The sequence below is a fragment of the Macaca nemestrina genome, chromosome 16, assembly GCF_043159975.1.
Source record: "Macaca nemestrina isolate mMacNem1 chromosome 16, mMacNem.hap1, whole genome shotgun sequence".
In the NCBI taxonomy this organism is placed as follows: Eukaryota; Metazoa; Chordata; class Mammalia; order Primates; family Cercopithecidae; genus Macaca; species Macaca nemestrina.
The window spans coordinates 93091730-93109431 of NC_092140.1; the positions used below are offsets into that span (position 1 = coordinate 93091730).

General features: G+C 41.4%; 1 protein-coding gene and 1 long non-coding RNA gene across 9 annotated transcripts in view; one reads left to right on the top strand and one right to left on the bottom strand.

Moving 5' to 3' along the window:
* Positions 1-17702, top strand: part of LOC105486007 (StAR related lipid transfer domain containing 13) — a 553767-nt gene that overhangs the window by 298736 nt on the left and 237329 nt on the right. The window lies entirely within an intron of this gene.
* Positions 780-12991, bottom strand: LOC139359136 (uncharacterized). 4 transcript variants are annotated; one of them, XR_011614916.1, is made up of 4 exons: positions 12802-12937; positions 9279-9355; positions 2763-2831; positions 780-887 (listed from the first exon to the last, which is right to left on the bottom strand). It is a non-coding gene; the product is annotated as an uncharacterized lncRNA (long non-coding RNA). The 4 variants fall into 4 exon arrangements; XR_011614915.1 differs by lacking the exon at positions 780-887 and adding an exon at positions 2349-2467; XR_011614914.1 differs by lacking the exon at positions 780-887 and having other exon boundaries at positions 2701-2831; positions 12864-12991.

A 17702-nucleotide genomic window follows, 5' to 3' on the forward strand; every position in this document is an offset into this window, starting at 1 on the left:
TAACTTCAGAATGCTTACTGCAAATGTCTCTTTCATAGCTTCTGTTATTTACGTTTGTTAAGTTTGTTAAATCAATGGGTCCTCAGGAAACAAGAAGTCATTCCAGGAGGCCTGCCAAGGCTGTGCTGGGTTTTTATAGAACCTGAGACCAAAGATGACTGCAGCTCTGTCTCTTTCAAGAAGCGATCTGGGAAGGAAGAGAGTGTCATGTAAAGACTTAAAACTATTAAGATTGTCCAAGAAAGTCATATTCACATGAATTTTACATTGCAGTTAAGGTGGTGAAGGGAAAAAGGTTTTTTTTTGAGACAGAGTCTTGCTCTGCCGCCCAGGCTGGAGTGCAGTGGTGTGATCTTGGCTCACTGCAAGCTCCGCCTCCCGGGTTCACGCCATTCTCCTGCCTCAGCCTCCCGAGTAGCTGGGACTACTGGCGCCCACCACTACGCCCAGCTAATTTTTTGTATTTTTAGTAGAGACGGGGTTTCACCATGTTAGTCAGGATGGTCTCAGTCTCCTGACCTCATGATCTGCCCACCTCGGCCTCCCAAAGTGCTGGGATTACAGGCATGAGCCACCGCGCCCAGCCGGGAAAAAGTTTTAATCCTTGGAAATAAACTGTAGATAGAGACTTTAAGATCATGAATACATAGAGGGCTAAAAGTGGTTTCAGAATAGGAAATATAAGAGTGCTCTCAAGAGTAGTGCAATTATTTTTTAAAATAGCGGTATGAGGCTTGAAAATGTTTAATCAGAATACTAATATCTGCTTACCCATAATCTGCTTACCACTCTGCTCACGGTGGATGCCAGCAGGTTATTCAGCTGGGACCAAACAATCCTCTGTGAGGCCAACTTTAGCTTCTGCTTCTCTAAGCAAGGTGGGATGCCTGCCACAAAACCAGGCCAACTCCGTAAAGGCACTTTTAGATGCAAATTGATTTTCTGGGGTTTTCTTGCTAAGGTGGCTAAAATATGGAACTTTGGCCATGAGACACTGAAATACTTAAGTTATTAATGTTGGCATCAATTCTAGGTGAAAATGTTCTTCATTTGTAAAAGTGTTCTTTATATGGTTCAGTTCACAATACCAGAATAATCAACCATAGTCATGTATCACTTTACGATGAAGATATAGTCTAAGAAATGCATTGTTAGGTGATTTCATTGGTTGAGTGAATCAAGTGTAAATCATAGAATGTATTTACACAAACTTGGTTTGGTATAGCCTGCTACACACCTAGGCTATATGGTGTGGCCTATTTCTCCTAGATTACAAACCTGTAGAGCATATTACTATACTAAATACTGTGGGCAATTGTAACACAATGGCAAGTATTTTTGTCTCTAAACACATCTAAAAAGAAAGGGTACAGTAGTCAGGCATGGTGGCGCATGCCTGTAATCTCAGCACTTTGGGAGGCCAAGGTGGGCAGATCACTTGAGGACAAGAGTTCGAGACCAGCCTGGCCAACATAGTGAAACCCCATCTCTACTAAAATAAACAAACAAAAAAATCAGGCAGGTGTGGTGGCACACATGTGTAATCCAAGCTACATGGGAGACAGGCATGAGAATCATTTGAACCCAGGAGGCAGAGGTTACAGTGAGCCAAGATTGTGCCACTGTACTCCAACCTAGGTAATAGAGCAAGACTCTGTCTCAAAAACAGAAAAAAGAAAGGGTACACTAAAAACATGGCATTGTTAGCTTATGGGACCACTGTCGTATATGTAGTCCAGTTCGTCATTGACTGAAACGTTGTTGTGTGGTGTATAACTGTATATGAATATATCCCAAGAGGGTATCTGTTCTGTCAACAGATGAGATTAGGCTATTGGCTTTTTTTGGTCTTGCTTTTACATCTTTTTTTTATCAAGTAAGTTTAGTGCTGGAACTTCTTTAACTTGGCTAAAATTTTCTTCTTACTATACTTAGTCAATGGAACAGTGTTCAAAGTGCTTCATAATTAACTTGTATTTGCAGCCAGGTGCAGTGGCTCATGCCTATTATCCTACTACTTTGGGAGGCTGAGGCAGGTGGATCACCTGAGGTCAGAAGTTCAAGACAGCCTGGCCAACATAGTGAAACCCTATCTCTACCAAAACAACAACAACAACAACAACAAAATTAGCCTGCTGTGGTGGCATGCATCTGTAGTCCCAGCTACTCAGGAGGTTGAGGCAGGAGAATCGCTTGAACCTGGGAGGCGGAGGTTGCAGTGAGCTGATATTGCACCACTGCACCCCAGCCTAGGTGACAGAGCAAGACTCTGTCTCAAAAAAATAATAAATAAAATAAATAAATAAAACATATAAAAATAAAAGATAAATAAATAAACAAACCTGTATTTGCTATCTAGGGCATTCTGAAGGTATTTGATTCTTCCTTTTGCTTTTTTCCATCCCAAGGAAGGAAATCCTTTTTCTAACTCACTCTTATTTCTTTTCATAAAAAGCTGTCTTGTCAACTGAACAGAAAGACAAAAAGAAGTAGAGCTGTTTAAGCATATTAAGGCCTACGTGTTTCTGTGCCATGGGACCATATTTAGGACGGAGGGGATCATACATATTTGAAAAATGCATTTCTTTAAAAAAACAAACAAACAAACAATTACTATTCTAGAGTTTCTGGGGTCCTAGGGAGGTTAGCTGGGTGGTTCTGTCTCAGGGTCTCTTATAATATGGCCTTCAATCTGTCAGCTGGGGTGGCAGTCATCTGAAGGCTTGATTGAAGCTGGTGGATCTGCTTCCAAGCTCGCTTACCTTAGGTGCTGGCAGGCCTTGGTTCTCTCTGGCTGTTGGCTGGAAGCTTCAATTTCTTGCCCTGTGTGCCTGATACACAATATGGCAGAGATCTGAGAGAAGAGAGCATGCACTCAAGACAGAAATTGCAGTGTCTGTAACCTGATCTCAGAAGTGACGTATCATGTGGGAGGGAACTGACTACGTAAGAAGTGGCTACCAGGAGGTGGGGATGATTGGGGGCCAACCTGGAGGCTGGGTACCACAGGTACAAAAGCATTTAAGGTTGTCCTTAGCAAATGCCAGGTCAAATCTGAAATCTTCCTAACAAGGAAACCCCAAAGCAAAACTTTTTTTTTTCATTTGAACAAATAGCCTGGAAAAATCATTTCTTAATGTAGGTCACAGTGACACAAATAATGAAACCAATGGAAGGATAAGATATGAATGATGTTCAAATATCTTCATTTCATTGCAAAAATACGAAAAGGAGTTATTATTAAAGAAGAACTTACATTGGGAGCTCTTACTGGATTTTCCAGTTCTGTGGCAGTTGCTAAATTTCCACTAGATTGTGGAACTGTTGTCAATGCATACTTCTTAATTTTCTAAAATTATGCTCCTCATGGAGCCCAGCAAGTTTTTCTCACTGTCATCTCAGTATCCATAATTGTTTAGTTGTTAGTGTTCAAAGCAGGATTCAAATTCAGGTCATCAGAAGTCACAAGCCATCTGTGCCTATTTCCTACTGTACCACATGGCCTCCTCCCTGGACTTTGTGGAGGGCTATGGACCCCCAAATCCTTTCTAAGACCCTCTGTCACTTGCAGTTCAATTACGAAAGAATAACAAAAAGAACTAGAAAAGTACTCTTTCTTTCCTCCTGGAGTAACGAGGATAGCCCTGTGCACCTAAAGTGGCTTGTCCCCTAATCATGCCATTGGACTCTTTAGTGAATGGGCTTATAGGGATTTGAAACAAACGAACAGCCATACATCTAACTTGTCAGGGCCCCTCTGTGGTTCATTCTGCCCACAACCATTGGAAGAGCTACAAGAATGAGATGCTGCTGTAAACCCTACAAGCACAGCAGGTTTCTTCAAGGTGGGAGAGTGACAGGTTATTTTGGCTTCCCCAGTTCCCTAATCAACCACTACTGGTGACAATTCTAAACTTTTATGGCATCATTCAATTCTTTAGGAAGAAGCATACCCGTTAGCTTGTGGTGTTTGTAAGCAGCTTGAATTACTTTTTAGCTGTTAAAGTCTAAGAACATTCAAATGACTTTTCTAAAGCTTTCTGCTCCTCTGCTTTAAAACCCTACTCTATTTTAATGGAAACGTAATCCATATGTTTGATTCCATTATACTCATATAACAATATTTAGGTAGCCTGTGAGCTAATTGATGTCTAAGTCTTTTGATCTTTTTTATAGTCTCATTTTAAATCATTTATCATAGACACAGGAAGTTATATTGCTGCCAAAAATATTCTGACTTAAAACAGTGAAAAGTTCAAGTTTTGTTAGAAACATTAATTCCACCAAATTTCCGTGAGTTCTTGTCATGTTAAAACAGGCTCATTCATTCTCAGAGTCAACAGTAGCATCCTGTGAAGTGATATAAACACAAGATTGGGACTTCAATGCAAAGCAAGATCAAGAATAAAACATGAGCCACAAAAACTTCCTCATTAAAATCTAAATGTGTTCTATAATATCAAAAGTACAGGATGATACTAGCCGACTCTTTTCATGTATTTTATATCCGTTTTATCATCACTTTTCTGTGAAGAATTGACCATTCTATTCTGTCAGCATTTTTTGTTTGTTTGTTTTTTAAACATCTTTTGAGATGATACTATGTTTAGATGCTATTTATATTAACAATAACAAAAAAACATCTAAGTCAAGAAAATATACAATTAAAATTAAAAAGGAAGAGCACATCACTTATATCAGGGTTGTCAACTTTAGCCACATAGACTCATTAGGAGCCTTTCAGAAGTACTAACTCTCTGGCCTCCTCCCAGAGATTCTGATTCAATTCAGATGGCGTCTGGGTATCCGTATTTTTAAAAGCCCTGCAGAAGATTTCACTCTGCAATCCAGGTTGAGAACCACTGACTTACCTTAATTCCCACATAATAACTTGCAGAATTCTGGGGCTAATACAGGGTTATATTCTAAGCCCTAAGAAAAGTTTTGCTTAATTGAGGTCAGAAAGAACTTGTCATCTCACAGGGACAGAAAAAAAGATCAGTGGTGCCTGGAGAATAAAGAAATAGGTGGTAAGAGTGGATGTCAGAAGTGTAGACAGAGGGTCAATTTATAAGATAAGGTTAGGCTTTGTTGCTAGGGCAAGAAGTTTTGATTTAGTTCTACAGGAGATAAGAACAAAGGGCATTAAGCAAAGGAGTGACAAGACCTGAATAAATTACTACCAGTGATGGTCTAGGTGAGAGATAAACAGTGACAGGGACTAGGGTGATAGTGATAGAAATGGAGAGAAAGGAACAGATTTGGAGTATGTCTTGAAATAGAGACAATAACAGGTTGGTTGTTGGAAGCTAGGGAGAGGGACTCCTAGATTTTTTTTTTTTAAGACAGGGTCTCATTCTGTTGCCCAGTCTGGAGTACTGTGGTGGAATCATGGCTTACCGCAGCCTCAACCTTGGAGGCTCAAGCATCCTCCCACATCAGCCTTCCGAGTAACTGGGACGACAGGTTTGCGTCACCACTCCTGGCTAATTTTTGCATCTTTGTAGAGATGGGGTTCCTCCATGTTGCCCAGGTCAGTCTGGTCTCAAACTCCTGGGCTCAAGCAGTGTTCCCACCTCCGCCTCCCAAGGTGCTGGGATGACAGGCTTGAGATACCGAGCCCAGCCAGATTTTTGATCTGAGCAGCTAAGTGGAGTGTAGCAATGTTGGCCGAGATGAGGATAACTGGATTTGCATGGGAGAGAAAAAGGACTGAAAGGTTCTCTGTTGGCTCCATTAGTTTTGGAATGCCTGCTAGACATCCAAAAGTAAAAGTCAAAGAATTGGATGCATAAGTATCGGCTTTGTAGGAAAGTCAGAGCCAGAGATATAATGTGGGAATTATTGGCATATGACTACTTTATAAAACTTTGGAACTGGGTGGAGCTACTTGGAAGAGATTGCAGATAAGGGGAAGGGGTCAAGGGCCAAGTCCTGGGGGGCTCTTTGGTTAGAGTGCAATATTTGGACACAAATATGTCCATATACATGTACTATTAGTACATATGCATGTACTAAATTTTCAGGAAAATAGAAAGAGAGCAACATTATTTCTAAATTCAACATTCTTCTATCACAATAGTACTGCTATATTGAATAATCTTTTGTGATAGATTTACACATTTGGTCCTAGAACTGTTGATGAACAAAAATAATCATTGCTGGGCATAGTGGTTCATGCCTCTGTACTCCCAGCTACTCAGGAGGCTGAGGCAGGCAGATAGCTTGTCCAGGAATTCAAAGATGCAGTGAGCTATGTCATGCCGCTGCCCTTCAGCCTGGGTGACAGAGATACCCCGTCTCTCAAAAAAAACCCTCACTAATCAAATGCCTTTTTAATTTAAAAATTATATTGCCAAAGTAAAAAAGCAAACAAACTTTTTTTTAAGGAAACACTTCTCAGGTTGCCTGCATATGCACACACAAAAAAACACAATTTATTAAATAAAAAATGGTTTTAGCATAAGCACTTCTCTGGTTATTATAACTGGTTGGGCCTACATATAATGGGATAAGAGCTTTACATTTGGCAGGACTTGGCCAGTGTCCTGATATCCAGGAATAGTCTGATCAAACAAGGCTTAGCTTAGCTCGTAGGAAAGGTTCTGTATATTGATTTTTCCAATATAGCATCCACTTACTGACCTTTAAGGGTTATGCTTTGCCCAAGACACCACTGGTTAAGGTAAAAATTTTCAGAGAAAAAATAGATAACCAATGTCTTAAACATTTGTATCTGGCCCAGCACGGTGGCTCATGCCTGTAATCCCAGCACTTAGGGAAGCCGTGGCAGGCAGATCACTTGAGGTCAAGAGTCTAAGACCAGGCTGGCCAACATGGTGAAACCTCGTTGCTACTGAAAATACAAAAATTAGCTGGGTGTGGTGGAGTGCATGCCTGTAATTCCAGCTACTCGGGAGGCTGAGGCACGGGAATCACTTGAACCCAGGAGGAGGAGGTTGCCATGAGCAGAGATTGCACCACTGCACTCCAGCCTGGGCCACAGAGCTTCCATCTCAAAAAAAAAAAAAAGTTTGCATTTGTAAAGAGTGTAACTTAACTTTGGCCTAACCTATCTGCAATATGCTGGATCACCCTGGGGGGCAATACAGTGTCCTCCTTGAATTAGAATAAAGAAAGACCATGTTCATTAATGCTGGTGGTTGCTCTGAATAAGAGGCACAAGCCCAGCTAGTTTGCTGAAATTTCTTTTTTTTGAGATGTAATCTCGCTCTGTCATCCAGGCTGGAGTGCATGGCACAATCTTGGCTCACTGCAACCTCCGCCTCCCGAGTTCAAGCGATTCTCCTGCCTCAGCCTCCCGAGTAGCTGGGACTACAGGCACCCGCCACCACACCCGGCTAATTTTTTGTATTTTTAGTAGAGACGGGATTTCACCATGTTAGCCAGGATGGTCTTGATCTCCTGGCCTTGTGATCCCCTCGCCTTGGCCTGCCAAAGTGCTGAGATTACAGGCTTGAGCCACTGTGCCAGGCCATTCACTGAAATTTCTTGAGAGGACCACGGAACATGGTCTTTTGTAAGGCACCAACTTGATCATTTAGACATAGAGCATGTTTAATGAAATTCATATCTACTTTTCCTTTGCGCTTTTTACATCTTATGCTGAACAAAGCAGCTTATGGAGAAAATTTTGCTTTAAGACTTTATAAAGTTTCCTAGGTGTTTATCCAACAGTATATTTCTATTCTGTCCTTTTGCAAGTTTAGTGAGCTTGCAAAATGCAAATAAAAGTAGTTTTAAAAGTCTTACAACTTTACTGGGCTTTTTTCAGAGTCCTTGAATGTGTAGTCCTGAAACAGTTAAGTTGAAGGACAAACATTTTTGTCGTGTTTGTAGTTAGTCCCTAAGTATTTATTGAGCCATGAGACAGCATCCTTGTCAAAGCATGTTGGGATGGTAGTGCAGGATATTAATTCAGTACCATGGTTGTATCTTGGCGAGGCACATAAATTTCACTATGCTGCCCAAATCACTTAACTCATCTATCTGACCAGAAATGAAGCAAGCTTCCAGAAATTGCACAAGAACAGTATAGAATATACCATGACTACACAATATTTTATTTGCAAATCTGCTGTGTCAAGACATCTTACATTCTCCGGCAGTATCTTTCTTTAGTAATATTTTTATCCAAAATAAAATGTTCAGAATCTTATGTTTCTGTTTTCTTGTACAATAGAGGCTATATTATCTATAGTGCATCATGGCATATTGTGTTTGTTGAATACTGCTTTCTCCTTCCTATATAGGAAATGCAATGAACAAGAGAGACAATTATGCAATCCATAAAAATTCATACATTTACTTGCAATGATATTAAACTGGAAAGTCTTATGCTTCTCATTCTCTCTGCATCTGGATAAAATGGAAACATTTTCAAATTTCTTGAAGGGTCTTTGAAAGTGTTTTTCCAGACTGGGAAACAGAGAGAGACACAGTCTCTACAAAAAATAAAGAAAATTAGCTGAGCATTGTGTCACATGCCTGTCTAGCTACTCCTACTTGAGAGGCTGAGATGGGAGGATTGCTTGAGCCCTGGAAGTCAAGGCTGCAGTGAGCCATGATTGCGCCACTGCACTCCAACTTGGGTGACAGTGTGATAACCTATCTCAAAAAAAAAGGTGTTTTTCTATTGAAAATTAATATTTATTAGAAGAACAATCTGAAAGTATGAATGTTTGAATATCATAAAAAGCAGAAAAATTATGCTAATCTACCCCTTTGTGGGGGGATACATGTTGTCACAATGACACCACAAAGATGGCAAGATAGTGGTTGCCTCCCTTACCTGATGTTAAGTTGTATTCATCACAGAACTCTTAAAAACCAATTAGAAAACAATGATGGATTGCACCTTTCTTGGCCACAAGGTGTTGTCCTCATAGTCTTGGAAATAAATTGTAGTTTCCTTTTTCTTTTTTTTTTTTTTTTTTTGAGATGGAGTCTCACTGGTCTTGAACTCCTGACCTCGTGATCCACCTGCCTTGGCCTCCCAAAGTGCTGGGATTATAGGCATGAGCCACCACACCCGGCCATTGTCTTTCTTTTAGTGCTAAGGAAAGATTTCCTAAGCAGTAGATATACAAAAGAACAGCATCACAATCTAGTGGTTAAGAGCAGCTACTGGAGTCACAGCTACATGAGTTTGAATCCTGCCTCCACCAGTTAAACCAGTGGGCCCTTGGACAAGATAACTAATCTCAATGTTTCTCAGTTTCTTCATCTTTAAAGAGGAGGATTAGCATAGTACTTACCTTAGAGTGTTTTTATGAGGATTAAATGAGTTAATATTTGCAAAGAACGTAGCACAGCGTCTGGCCCATAGTAAAACCTATGTAAGGGATTATTGAAGACAACATACATATAAGTAGGGAACAGAGGAGCAGAGACATGTATTCTTGATAAAGGAGATCCTTTAACCCCCACCCGAAACCACCCATTTCCTTCACTTCTAGATTCATATGCTTTGTTCCTGTATTTTTGTTTTGTTTTGTTTTGTTTTGTTTTTAAGGTAGAGTCTCACTCTGTGGCCCGGACTGGAGTGCAGTGGTGCAATCTCGGTTCACTGCAACCTCCGCCTCCCGGGTTCAAGCCATTCTCCTGCCTCAGCCTCCCGAGTAGCTGGGACTACAGGCAGGTGCCACCACGCCTGGCTAATTTTCTGCATTTTTAGTACAGACGGGTTTTCACCATGTTAGACAGGATGGTCTTGATTTCCTGGATCTTATAAACCCATTCTAGATCCCATATCCAGAGATTTCCAAGTACTAAGACATGCAGCTCACTCTCCTTGCTCTGATGGGGATTAAAAAAAAAAATCAAATGCTAAATATATTGTTAGCATGGCTGGCAGCATCTCATATCGATCCATTAGTGTTATAGATGAATCATTCATTATACTAACATTTTGTCTTTCTGAAAGACTGTCAACTATGATTTCATCATCAAAATCACCAACAGCTGTAGAGCTATGCAAATGAGAATTCATCTGCATGCTTTTGGCCTACATGGAATTTGCTGGAGACCTAATTAAAATGAGAGAAATCAGACTAGATAGTCTCTAAGGTCCCATTTAACTTTAAAAGATCAATGAATCCATAAAACCAGACCATGAGTCTAAAAGAGCCTTAATGTCCTAAGTCCTTTAGCACTTTTTCTATCTGGATTTCATGTGTTGGTCTGCTAGTTGAGAGAAAGGGCAGAAGCCCCTAAGTGTACTCTAGGAAACCCACCAATGTCACTCCCATGAAGCTTTGGATACCAGCAACTTATAACTGGTACCTTCTGCTATTGGAACTACATCTACCAGAATTGAAGAAAGGACAAGAGGGGACAAGCCAGGAGTCCAGAGCCTGCAAACTCCTCTAAAATCTCAACAGTCTTTGCACCACACTCTGGCAGGACTGACTGCAGGGACATGTGACCTGTGCAGTCATACAGGGCCCCATGCATAGAAGGGCCCCGCATTTGGTTTAATGTTCTGCTGTTACCATCTTGAAATTCTTAATAATTATTGAATGGAGGACCCACATTTTCATTTCATCCTGGACCCTGCAAATGATGTAGCTGGTCCTGCACTCAGGGAAAGCCAGTTCCTTATAGAACCATGACTTTGTGAATTCACCTTTGTTGGTGACTTGGTGTTATATAGGTAAGATAATGGCCATGTGTAAATCACTGAAGGGTCCGTGGAAGTCGTCCCTTGAGCATCTACCGTCTACAATCCACATCATCTGTGCCCCTTGCTTTTGGGGAAGGCGAACTCCCCAAAAAGAAAGTGTGTTTGTTTTATTTTATGGTTTATTGATTCTGACAACAGCATTATAAAGTAAGGCAATAATATGACCCCTGATATTTGCAGAGTTATTGATATAGTGATTGTATTTCCTTATTACATATATTGAAGCAAATATTTTAATTAGTTTTTTAAAAAGCATTGTGGTGCTGAGGAATAATAGGAAATTGGGACAAGGTAAAACTCTTGATATGATAGACTTGCAGATCTTTGTTTTTAAAATTTCTTAATTAAGCTGTTTCTTAATTAAATATTTACAACACTCATAATAGATTAGTTCATTAAACCACTTCTATTAAAATCATTAAAGCTATTTCTTGTGTAGGTTTCACCTAGGGTACTTACTCAGAAAAGGAAATTAGGAGAGGTAGTAATAAAGCCTGTCATTTATCATCAGGGATTTTATATCTGCTAACATTTTATTTTGTCATTATTCCCATTTGTCTCGGGGAAGAACACTAACGCTGACTGGGTCTAGTCTTACAAAACTGTACAGGTTAAATCCTCCTTTGCTAATACAGGACATCCATAGAACTCCATTTAACAAAGTAAAAAATATATATGTATATATATATTTCTTTTGTTTAAAAGTTATTATTTAATATGAAGTATTATGTTGGTGCAAAAGTAATTGCGGTCTTTGCCATTACTTTCAATGACAAAAACCGCAATAACTTTTGCACCAACCTGATATTTCCGGGCAATTGAAAATCAGAGTGTATGCATGCGTTTTCACTTGTTCTTAGGCTACTTCATCCAATAATACATTTGAGTTGTTCTGAATAGGAATACAAGTAAGGAGATTTTTTTTTTTTTTTTTTTTTTTTCCTGATACAGGGTCTTACTTTGTCATCCAGGCTGGAGTGCAGTGGTGCGATCTTGGTTCACTGCAGCCTCAACTTCTGTGGCTCAAGCCATCCTCCCACCTCAGCCTCCTGAGTATCTGGGACTACAGATACATGCCACAACACCCAGCTATTTTTTTTTTTTTTTTTTTTTTTGTACAGATAGAGTCTCACCATGTTGCCCAGGCTGACCTCAAATTCTCCGGCTCAAGCAATCTTTCCACCTCGGCTTCCCCAAATGTTGGGATTATAGGTGTGAGCCACCAAACATGGCCAGCAGGCAGTTTATAATCAGCCAATTTTAGGCCATGTTGTAAGAGGTGGACCTGTCTTTGACAGCAGGGTCCTGGCATCCAAGTGGACACAGGTGGTGATCCCGTAACAGTGGCTTGATTACCCTGTTTTTTGTGTCTAATCTGAACACAAGGAAGTATGAGATGTGTAAGCAGCTTTATCAGAGAGTCATAATAAGTTTTCCTTTCCAGATATGAAATGCTGAATTTGTATAAATAAATTAAACCTTAATAGCACAGTCATTAGTATTCAGTAATTTAAGCTATACGATCACTCTGGAGAAGCCCTCCTGTATCCATACTTGAATATAATGATTTACATGTGTGTCTCTGTTTACCCTTAAACCACAGGTTCTTCCAGGGAAAGGGTAACGTCTTATTCATTGCAGACATGCCAGCTGTCCTAGCATGTAGCTGGTATACAGGAGATGCACGATGGATGCTTGTTGAATGAATTGATGAATGATATTTTAACATTAACAGCTACCCAGTATTGGACTCTATTGTATTCCTGGCACTGTGCTAAGGACTTCATGCATGTTATTACTTAATGCCCAGGCTTCTCAGCAGGTACTGCCAGGGTCACTGTTAGCACAAACAGCACCTCGCTGTGATTTAGAAAATTCACATCGGTCCTCTCTGGGATGATGAATTAGAAAAAGATGCCTCTTCTGGGACAATGCAGCCCCATAGTTGTGTGGCTCGGCGAATGTACCCGGGGCTGAATTTCAGCCTCCGTACACCTCATTGGTTGCTTGCTGTGTGTATGGCACAGACTACATAAACGGTACGTGGTGACTATGCTTACTATTACTAACCTACTTAGTAAGTAGAAGTACCTTACTTAGTAAGTTGACGAAACCTTCAAGGCTAGGAGAGGTTAAGTGGCGTATGCAAGGCACGTACCCACTACTTGTAGCTGTGTAGGTTTGAGAGAGCGACCTGACTTTCATGACTTATGAGACCCCAATGACTCCAGGACCCCCACCCTAATCACAGTCTAGCACTTAGGAAGCACCACAGCTCAGTTCATGGGTGTCGTAGTGACAGCATGGAACCATTTTCAGAGTCCTGCCCCACTGTTGCCTCACACAGGGCGTCACAGAGGGAGCTGGTTGTGGTGTTCCGGCATCCCAGAGTCTCCACGATAATGATGGGGATTCATGGTGACCCTGAATTTTTCTGTAGCGATTTACAGCTAAGTGTTAGTCTATGAATGTAATATAACAGTGGTTTAAAATCAACAGATTGTAACAAAAGTCCCTCGCAGGAGACAAAGCTGGTGCCGTGATCTCTATTTTGCATTAACGAGACAAATGAGGACAGGAAACATCATGTGGCTTCCAGGGCTCCATGGCAGGGGCGTGGCAGGGGGGATTTGAGTCCAGGCTCCTACTCCAGTGATGACCTTTCCCGTCACTTTCCTCCAGCCCACTGCGAGCTCTGCCTTGTCCGGGTCAGTCAGCTGCTGTTACCTCCACCCAGCCGGTGACACCCAAACCTCAGGGAGCATCGGAACCACCAGAAAAGCTTTTTAAAATACAGGTTGTATTTTAAAATGTGTGAGTGTGCGGTGTGTGTGTGTGCTGTGGCTAGGAGGTGGGGGGTATAGGAGTGTGTGTGTGTATTTATTTCATAACAAGCTTTCCAGGTGTTTGTTCACCACCTGCCTGGCACTGTCCTCCCACCAGTTATTGGAAATGGCTCTAAACTCTCATGGCTATTTCAGGCTCACACCTTGTGCCATGGAATGTCTTCCAGGTCAGATACCTTTCTCTCTCTCTCTGTCTCTCTCTGCCTACCTAGATCCTGCCCATTTTTTAAGAGCTGGCTCAAGCCCGTCATGATTTCCTTGCCAATTCCATTCTGGTGATGCCCACTGCCACCTCTTGAGGGTCTCTCCTTTTATGTCTTGGGGGCGAGAGGGCAGGAGGACCAGCCCTGGTGAGGGTCCACTCTGTGTCAGGCCCCGGTTCAGGGTTTTTCCATATGTCATCCTTCCATGACACTGAGGTCCCGATCATTATTTTAAAGATGAGGTAAGTGAAGGAACTTGGCCAAGTTCATGCCAAGTTCAGTGCAGGTAGTAAGGTGCAGACTGGGGTCTCATCTGGCTTCAAGTTTCCCCCTTTTCCATCCACTCTGCTGACTATTTCAATCTGGTCCTTGTCTCACCAGCAAGATTTCTTTTGTACTAGAATAGAGAAATTGTGTCTTGCATTAAAAAAGTCTTTCACCCTCTGCTGTGTAATCCACATAGTAAAATAACCTAATTGTTGAGGAAATACAAGAATGGATGCCGTCTCTTACTTCTCTTGGAAATCAGTGCCTAGCCGACTTCTAAAAAGTGAATTGTTGTTGATAGATTATACGATTTTTTTTCAAGCTTTTTAATATGACAACGGAATTCCAGCCAATATTTTTACCTCTTCTTTGTTTTCTGAGTCATGAAGTATTAGAACACACAGACATCTTATAGATGGTCTTGTCCAAGTCATTCATTTTAGAAGAGCTGATGGAACTTCAGAGAGGTTAAATTCACCTGTTGCAGGTCACCTATCTCCTTAGTGACAAGTTTGAGATTACAGCCCAACTTCAAGTCACACTGACTCTTGTAATTATAAGTGAAATCATACTTGGCCACTCATTCCTGAGCAAGATGTCTGTTTCTGAAATTAGTCTCTAGAGTACCAACTTTTCAAGAGAAAATATGGTACTTTACTTACCTTCAAGAGCAAAGGCTTTCCTGTGTTTTATAAGTGTTTCTTGGCAGCCTAACTGACTCAGCGACTGATTAAAGGAAAGACTGAAGGACATGAAAGGCATTGACTTGCTCCCTCCTAAATGAGTTCCTCCTCAGTTTACCTCTAATGACCCCAAACCACACCTGTCCTGCCATGATCCCACCCCCAGGTGTTTGGTGCACCTGTCAGCTTTGTAGATTTGTGCCAGATAAACTCCTACCCTCCAGCATCCTTCTAAGGTGCAACTGGAAATTTTCATTTTACAGCTAAAGGAACCTAATACTGCTGTTGTTATTGCATGTAGGAGGGAGGAAGGAAATGGAGAAGGCATAGTTGAAATTTATTTTTTATTTTTTATTTTATTTTTTGAGACTGAGTGTCACTCTGTTGCCCAGGCTGGAGTGCAGTGGCACGATCTTGGCTCACTGCAACCTCTGCCTCCCAGGTTCAAGCTATCGTCATGCCTCAGCCTCCTGAGTAGCTGGGATTTGGTGCCCGTCACCAAGCCCGGCTAATTTTTATATTTTTAGTAGAGACGGGGTTTCACCATGTTGGCGAGGCTGATCTCGAACTCCTGAGCTCAAGGGATCTGCCCGTCTTGGCCTCCCAAAGTGCTGGGATTACAAGCATGAGCCACCGCGCCCAGCCAGCATAGTTGAAATTTAAAAATATATTTGTCATGTGTTTAAAATGGAAATGTCCCTTTTGGCCACTTAAAATTATTATTATTATTACTATTTTAAAACTTGAGAAAAAATAATGAATTTCTTGAGTAATTTCCCAAATTATGTGATTTGATTTTTACAAAGACTGCAAGGTTCTCATTCACTTAATTTATTCAGCAAATATTTCTTAAGGATCTACTATGCTAAACACTCACAGTACTGGGGATTCAGTGTCGAATACAACCGACGAAATCCGCAGCCTTACTGAGCTTCGATTCAAGTGGTGGAGACAGTAATAATTATATGTAAGTGCTGTGATTAATGTATTATGAAGAAAAAACAAAAAATGTAGAGAAGCTGGAGAATGAAAGGGGGTGCTATTTTGGATACAATGAACAGAAAGAGTGTCTTAGGTAGTGTGGGCTGCCCTGACAGAATATCATGGACTGGTGGCTTAAACCACAGACATTTATTTCTCACAGTTCTGGAGGCTGGAAGTCCAAGATCAGAGTGCCAGCATGGTTGGATTCTAAAAAGGACCGTTTTCCAGGGTGCAGACTACCGTTTTCTGGTTGTATCCCCACGTGGCAGAAAGAGAGTGAGAAATCTCTCTGTGGTCCCTTTTATAAGGGCACTAATCCCGTTCACCAGAGCTCTGCTCTCATGACCTAATTACCTCCTAAAATCCCCACCTCCCAATACCATCAAATTGGGGGATGGGACTTCAACATATGAAATTTGGGGGGACACAGACATTCAGTTCATTGCAAAAGAGCTCTCTGGAGAAGTGGTGTTGAAGCAGGGACATTCAGAGATCTGGGAGAAAGAATGTTCTAGGCAGGAGGTAGGTGGGGCTGGAATGCAGTGAGCGACAGGGAGAGGTTTAGGGAATGGGGTCGACAGGTAGTCAGATCCTCTGCAGCCTTATGCCTGGGAGAGAGTCTGGATATGCCTTGGGGTATGATTTGCTGAGAGCAATTCACCTGGTTTTTGATGTAAAATGTGGAAGGAAAAGACAAGACAGGCCAAGAGTGGAAGCAGTAAGACCTTTTACCAGTCTCCTTGATGATTCAAATTTAGTTAATGTCTCAATTATACAAAAAATACTTAGTTGCTAATTACATAAAGGCCATCACATAATTAAGAGGAAGGAGCAAATAACCGCTGGCCCTTGGTTTTTTTTATGCAAATAGGAGAAATTAGCTACATTCATTCATCCATGAAAAACATTTATTGAGTGAACATCACATGTCAGACACTCTGCTGTGCTCTGCACTGAGAAAAAAGATGAAAAAGACCCTAATTCTAACTAACACTCAAAGAACTTAGGACAAGTATGGTAGTAGAAGAATGAAGAGGCTAGGTGCAGTGGCTCCCGCCTGTAATCCCAGCACTTTGGGAGCCTGAGGCAGGTGGATCACCTAAGGTCAGGAGTTCGAGACCAGCCTGACCAACACGGCGAAACCCTGTCTCTACTGAAAAAAAAAAAAAAAGAAATCAGTCGGGCATGGTGATGCATACCTGTAATCCCAGCTACTTGGGAGGTTGAGGCAGGAGAATCACTTGAACCCAGGAGGCAGGGATTGCAGTGAGCCAAGATTGCACTCCAGGCTGGGCAACAAAGAGCAAAACTCCGCCTTAAAACAAAACAAAAAAAACAGAAAACAAGAATGAAGATGTAGGGAGAGATCAGAGGGTGGAGTGGCTTGTCACAGAGGAGGTCTCTGAGTTGAACCTTAAAGGAGAGAAATTACACTGGAAGGAGAAGGAAGTACAGAGCACAGGCAAAGAAGCAGAGATGCACGGAGCGGCATGAGGAATTATTTGATGTTGCTGGGACCTCAGGTGCAAGAAAAAGAGCCAGTGAAGAGAAGACTAACAAGGTCGGGGGTAGAGCCAGATGAGGAGCTTGCATACCTCATGCTTTGGTGCTCTATTGGATAGTCTGCAAATTCTTTTCTGACTCCAGGATGATAAGAATATGTGAATCCATTTTCTTTTCTCTATCATGAGAATCACAAGGCCCTGTTTATTTTTATATCCATTCTGTCTAAATTACTTTGCTCTACAACTTTATAGCATAATCATGAGAGCCTCTTTTCTTGCATGGATGTTGCAAAGCGCATGAGGTCCTCCATGGCTTTTAAAGATGGCTTTTGTTGAATTAGCAGAACCTACCAGAGCTCCTGGAAATTCCGCCAGTCTCTGGGGACATCTTCGCTCCAAGCCTTGGTGCCCTTAACATGGATTTGCAAATTTAGAGTTAAAGTAAGTGTCAGAAGTACATGTGGTGATTACAGAGACTTTGGAGCCAATGATTTCCATAGTGGAACTAA